Source organism: Colossoma macropomum, unplaced genomic scaffold, assembly GCF_904425465.1.
Source record: "Colossoma macropomum unplaced genomic scaffold, Colossoma_macropomum, whole genome shotgun sequence".
In the NCBI taxonomy this organism is placed as follows: domain Eukaryota; kingdom Metazoa; phylum Chordata; class Actinopteri; order Characiformes; family Serrasalmidae; genus Colossoma; species Colossoma macropomum.
The window spans coordinates 150001-157092 of record NW_023495984.1 but is presented as its reverse complement, the minus strand read 5'-3'; positions in this window follow the sequence as shown (position 1 = coordinate 157092).

Sequence of the window (7092 nt, the reverse complement as noted above, 5' to 3'; positions counted from 1 at the left end):
GCTGCAGCATTTTGAACTAGTTGAAGTTTACTTAAATTCCTGCTGGTGCATCCTGATAGTGCGTTACAATAGTCTAGCCTTGAAGTAATAAAGGCATGTACTAATGTTTCTGCATCATGCAGTGATAAGGCATTTCTTATTCTGGCAATGTTGCAAAGATGTAAAAAAGCTGTCCTAGTGATGCTGCCTATGTGTTGATTGAATGATAAATCTGGATCAATTATGACACCAAGATTTTTTGCTGCTGAACCAGGTATAACTGGAAAGTCAGCGAGATTTAAAATTAAAATCTGATAATTTATTTCTTGCCACTTTTGGACCCAGAAGGAGAACCTCTGTTTTGTTACTGTTTAGGAGGAGGAAGTTACGCAACATCCAACCTTTCACATCTTTTACACAGTCCTCTATTTTCTTTAACCTGTGTTTGTCATCAGGCTTGGCTGATATGTACAATTGCGTATCGTCTGCGTAACAGTGAAAGTTAATGCCATGGTTACTTATAACTGTGCCTAATGGTAACATGTATAATGTAAATTATAATGGTCCTAAAATAGAGCCTTGCGGAATTCCAAAACTTACTTGTGAATAATTGGAAGATAAATCATTTATCTTTACGAACTGATAACATTCCGTTAAGTAAGATTTGAACCATGATAGGGCTGTCCCTGTGATTCCAACCATGTTTTCTAACCTTTCAAGGAGAATACTGTGGTCTATCGTATTGAAAGCTGCGCTGAGGTCAAGTAGCACCAACAGGGATATGTAGCCTTGATCAGAGGCAAGAAGATCATTTGTTATCTTAACTAGAGCTGTCTCAGTGCTGTGATGTGGCCTGAATCCAGATTGGAATTTTTCATATATGTGGTTCTTATGTAGATATGAACTATGAGCTTTTTCTAAGATCTTAGCTATAAATGGTAGGTTAGAAATAGGCCTGTAATTGGACAATACACTAGCATCAAGGTTTGGTTTCTTGATCAGAGGTTTAATAACTGCTAGTTTAAAAGCTCTGGGTACATGGCCCAGGCTAAGGGATGAGTTTACTATAGTTAAAAGAGGATTAATGATAACTGGTAGTACTTCTTTGAGTAATTTTGAGGGATTGCATCAAGTGTGCAGGTTATGCAATTTGCAGAGGAGATAATCTTCTCTAGTTCTAACTGTGTGAGTGGGTAGAAAGTTTCAAGCCTTTCTTCTGCAACTATGTTATGTTTTATATCAGCCACGTCAGACAGCCAAGTTGGATTTAATACTGTGGGTTGAATTTGTTGTCTAATATTTTAGATTTTATTATTTAAAAAGTCCATAAAAACTTCACTGGTGAGAGTCGCCGGAATTTGTGGTTCAGTACCTGCCTGATTTTTTGTAATTCTGGAAATCACACTAAACAGTCCTCTAGGATTAAGTTTATTATTCTCGATCAGCGAGGCCAGATATGCTGAGTGAGCTTTAGTGAGAGCATTTCTATACTCTATAAGGCTGTCCTTCCAGGCCAAGTGGAACACTTCCAGCTTGGTTGATCACCATTTCCGCTCTAGTTTCTGTAATGTTTGTTTTAAGGTACAGGTTTTCTCATTGTACCATGGGGCGAGCTTTTTCTGTCTTATCCTTTTGAATTTAAGTGGCGGCACATTTTCTGAAGTGGATCGAAAGGTATTTTCTAAATAGTCAGTTAGTACATCTAGCTCCATTGGGTCTGATGGAGTGGAGACTAGGCTTGTTAGTTCTGGGAGGTTTTCTATGAATTGTAGGGCGGTAAATGGTTTTATTGCGTGCTTTGTAGAGTAGCGAGGGGACGTACATATATTATGGCTAAGACGTAGCTCATAAGAAATTAGGTAATTGTCGGAGATTACTGAGGTTTGCGGTAGGATATTAAGCCTGTCCATGTTGAGTCTGAGTGTCAGAACTAAGTCTAAAGTGTGACTACAGTAGTGTGTAGGCCCTGTTACATTTTGGGTAATACCAACAGAGTCTAGGACTGAAGTAAATGCCTTTTTTAGTGGGTCATCTGCCTTCTCAAAATGGATATTAAAATCTAATACAATCATTACTTTATCATTGCACACAGCTAGGTTTGCAGCAAAATCACAATTCTTTTAGAAATTCTGAGTAGGGTCCTGGTGGTCTGTAAATGTTTAATAATGAAAATGTGTTCTTTTTTGTGGCTGGATTTGTAATGTTGATGGAAAGAACCTCAAAAGAAGTGAAGGTGTCACATTGTTTCTGACTGATATCTGGGGTATTCTGGTAGATTACACATAATCCACCTCCTTTGCCTGATAATCTTGGGCTGTGTACATAATTATAGCCTATAGGCGTGGCTAATTAAAACACTCGGTCAGCTTTAGTAAGTTTAGTGATTATCTGACCGAGTAATGTTATGTGTACTTTGAATATGCATTGGTTTAAACTAACCTGGCTAGCCAGCTAAGTTAGCTCAGCTAGTGAATTTTAAGCCATGCTAAGCCCCCCCCCTTAACCTCATGTTTTTGGCAGTATTTTCCTGCGTAAATGTCAGGAACATGTCCATAATGACAAACAATAGACAATAGAGTATCCTACCTTGTGAATGTAAGAGGACAGAATTTCCTCAGGTCAGCCAAATCTTCCCAGAGACAAGGTAGGGAAAATGGCAGCCGTCAGCTCGGGAAAAGCATGCGCAGTTTCTACCCTTTGACACAACATAAATATTTCTAATTAACTTTAAGCATGTTTCATATGCTTAGTTTACTAGTTTAACATTGCTTATTATTATTTAGTTGAAGCAAAAACACATTTACATGGAGAAAAACATGCACAATTTTATTATGTAAAATTTACTAAGGGCCAAGTTCATTTTTTTCCCCACCGTATGCAAGCGCCTGCGTTGTCATCATGACGCGTTCGATTGCGGTGCAAAGAAGTTCGAACTGAAATGAAGCTAACTTAAATACGTGACCACGAAAAACTTGAGAATTAATGACACAAAAATCCACCTGCAGCTATTCGCCTTCGTTGTCATTGTGACGCATTCCATTGCACTACAAAGAAGTTCGAACTGAATTTAAGCCAAATTAAAGATGTCACCATGAAAAACAAGAAAATAAAGCAGATTATAATCCACCAGCCGCTATGCCCCACATGCAAGCGCCTGCGTTGTCATTGTGACGCATTTGATTGCGATGGAAAGAAGTTCGAACTGAAATAAGGCTAAATTAAAGACTTCACCATGAAAGACATGAGAATTAAGGAGACAAAAATACACCTGCCGCTATCCGCCACATGGGAGCGCCTTTTGTGTCATTGTGACGCATTCCATTGAAGTGCAAAGAAGTTCGAACTGAAAGTCAGGCAAAGTAAAAACGTTACCCATGAAAAACATGAGAATTAAGGAGACAAAAACACACCTGCCATGATCCGGAAGATGAAGCGCCTTCTTTGTAATTGTGACACATTCGATTGCACCAGAAAGAAGTTACAACTGAATTTAAGACAAATTAAAGACATCACCACGACAGGGAAAATTAAGCGGATTAAAATCCACCTGCCGCTATCCGCCACAGGGGAGCGCCGTATTTGTCATTGTGACGCGTTTGATTGTGGTGGAAAGAAGTTCGAACTGAAATAAGGCTAAATTAAAGACGTCACCACGACAAACATGAGAATTAAGGAGACAAAAATCCACCTGCCATGATCCGCCAGATGTGAGAGCCTTCTTTGTAATTGTGACGCAGTCGATTGCACTAGAAAGAAGTTCCAAATTATTCCAAGCCAAATTAAAGACGTTACCACGAAAAACAAGAAAATGAAGCGGACTAAAATCCACCTGCCGCTATCCGCCACATGTAAGCGCCTTTTTTTGTCATTGTGATGCGTTCGATTGCGGTGCCAATAAGTTCGAACTGAAATGAGGCTATATTAAAGACGTTACCACGAAACACATGAGAATTAAGGAGACACAAATACACCTGCCGCTATTCGACTTCGTTGTCATTGTGACGCATTCCATTGCAGGAGAAAGAATTTCCAACTGAATTTAAGCCAAAGTAAAGACGTCACCATGACAAAACGAACATTAAGCAAATTAAAATCCACCTGCCGTTATCTGCCACATGCAAGCGGCTTTTTTTTGTCATTGTGACGCGCTCGATTGCGGTGGAAAGAAGGTCGAACTGAAATAAGGCTAAATTAAAGACTTTACCACGAAAAACATGAGAATTAAGGAGACAAAACAACATTAAGCGGAATAAAATCCACCTGCCGCTACCCGCCACATGCAAGCGCCTTTTTTGTCATTGTGACGCGTTTGTTTGCGGTGGAAAGAGGGTCGAACTGAAAGTTAGCTAAATTAAAGACGTTACCACGAAAAATGACAATTAAGGAGCCAAATAATAAAAAAAACACCTGCTGTCATCAGCCAGATGAAAGCGCCTTTGTTGTACTTGTGATGCATTTGATTGCACTCGAATAAAGTTCTAACTGAATTTAAGCCAAAGTAAAGAGTTAACACAACAAAAAGGAGAGTTGAAATAAAAATCCACTTGCCGTAATCCGCCACATGCAAACGCCTTTTTTTTTAATCATTTTGAGGCCTTCGATAGCGGTGGAAAGAAGGTCGAACCGAAATAAGGCTATATGAAAGACTTTACTACCAAAAACATGAGAATTAAGGAGACCAAAACACCTGCCGTGATCCGCCAGATGGAAGCGCGTTTGTTGTCATTGTGATGCGTTCGATTGCAGTGGAAACAAGTTCGACCTGAAATAAAGCCAAATGAAAGACTTTGCAATAACCAAAACGAAAAATAATGAGATTAAAAGCTAGCTGGGGCAACCAACTACATGTAAGCACCTTCATTTTCATTGTGACGCATTCCATTACAGTGGAAAGAACTTCGAACTGAAAGTCAGACAAAGTAAAGACGTTACCACGAAAAAAAGGAGAATTAAAATAAAAATTCACTTGCCGTGATTCGTCACATGCAAGCGCCTTCTTTGTAGTTGTGACGCCTTCGACTGCACTAGAAAGACGTTCCAACTGAATTTAAGCCAAATTAAAGACGTCACCACGAAAACCAAGAAAACTAAGCGGAATAAAATCCACCTGCCGCTACCCGCCACATGCAAGCGCCTTTTTGGTCATTGTGACGCGTTTGATTGCGATGGAAAGAAGGTTGAACTGAAATAAAGCCAAATTAAAGACTTTGCAATGAGCAAAAAGAAAAATAATGAGATTAAAAGCTAGCTGGGGCAACCCAGGACATGTAAGTGCCTTAATTTTCATTGTGACGCATTCCATTGCAGTGGAAAGAAGTTCCAACTGAAAGTCAGCCAAAGTAAAGACATTACCACGAAAAAAATGAGAATTGAAATAAAACTCCACCTGCCGCTATCCGCCACATGCAAGCGCTTTTTTGTCGTTGTGATGCGTTTGATTGCGGTGGATACAAGTTCGAACTGAAAGTTAGCCAAAGTAAAGATGTTATCACGACAAAAAGGAGAATTGAAATAAAAATCCACTTGCCAGATGTAAATGCCTTCTTTGTAATTGTGATGCATTCGATTGCACTAGAAAGAAGTTCCCACTGAATTTAAGCCAAATTAAAGACGTCACCACGAAAACCAAGAAAATTAAGCGGATTAAAATCCACCTGCCTTTAGAGTGGAGGCAGTGGAGGTTATGTTTGGGGTTTTAGAGTAGGGTTTAGGGCCAAGGTAAGGGTTAGGCGTTAGGGTTGGGTTTAAGTTTAGGTTTAGGGCTAAGATTAGGGCTAAGGTTAGGGTTAGGTTTAGGGTTAGGTTAGGGTTAGTATCCTATCCCTAATTTTACAAGTCCCCTCTATGGACTTACGTATTCCATAATTTTTTTTTTTGTAATCTCGATTTTTTTTTACGTAAATATTACTCGCGGTTACGTATTCACGACAAAACGGTTCTGGCCAAGCGTTGGCCAAGACTAAAAATCTTGTAATTTATGATAAAAATTACATCACATTGCTATGTTCAAAATAATAAAATTACATATATTTTTTGTGTTCATAAAGACCAGTTGTAGTACCACTTTTTTACCACATTTTCCACATAATTTATAAAAAAGTAGTAAATTTGCAGAATTTTACTTAAAAACATATTTATTACTCTAACCATGATTCAGACATAGAACATTTCTGTAAATTTTCTGTATAGTAGAACAATTTTGTCATTTTCCTATGTCGTCAGAACTTTTCTGTAAATTTTCCACATAGACATGTAGAACTTTAAAATAATTTGAAACTTGGGGAACAGTGAGTATGTTCCACTGCACTTCAGATCCTAACCCTAATTCAGACATAACCCTAACCCTAATCCTAACTGAGACACAGCACATTTCTGTAAATTTTCTACATGGACATGTAAAACTTTAAAATAATTTGAAACGTGGGTAACAGTGATGTATGCCCCACTTCAGATCTTCAGTATATAACCCTAACCTTAATTCAGACATAGAACATTTCTGTAAACGTTCTGTATAGTAGAACAATTTTGTCATTTTCCTATGTGGACAGAACCTTTCTGTAAATTTTCCACATAGACATGTAGAACTTTAAAAAAATTTGAAACTTGGGCAACAGTGAGTATGTTCCACTGCACTTCAGATCCTATCCCTAATTCAGACATAACCCTAACCCTAACTGAGACATAGCACATTTCTGTAAATTTTCTGCATAGACATGTAGAACTTTAAAATAATTTGTGTAACAGTGAGTATGGGCCACTGAACTTCAGATCTACCCTAACCTGAATTCAGACATAGAACATTTCTGTAAAATTCCTAGAAACTATGTCCATAGAGACCCACATACCTCCAAGGCCCCCTTTTCCCCCTACCGACCACCCATCCAGGGCTATGGGCCTCCAGGAACCTGGCGCACCATCCGAACCTGTTGGGCCCACACTTAAGCACCCACCCCCCCCGCATTAAACCCCTTAATACCGCCGCTACAGAGAACCAGGCCACTGGAAGACCAGAAAAACTTGGAACTTAGAGCTGCAACCTAGGCGAACCACGGCCACTGGGAGACCCACGGGTCCTCCAAAATGGGGGGCTTTGGTTTTGCCCACTCCGGCCGC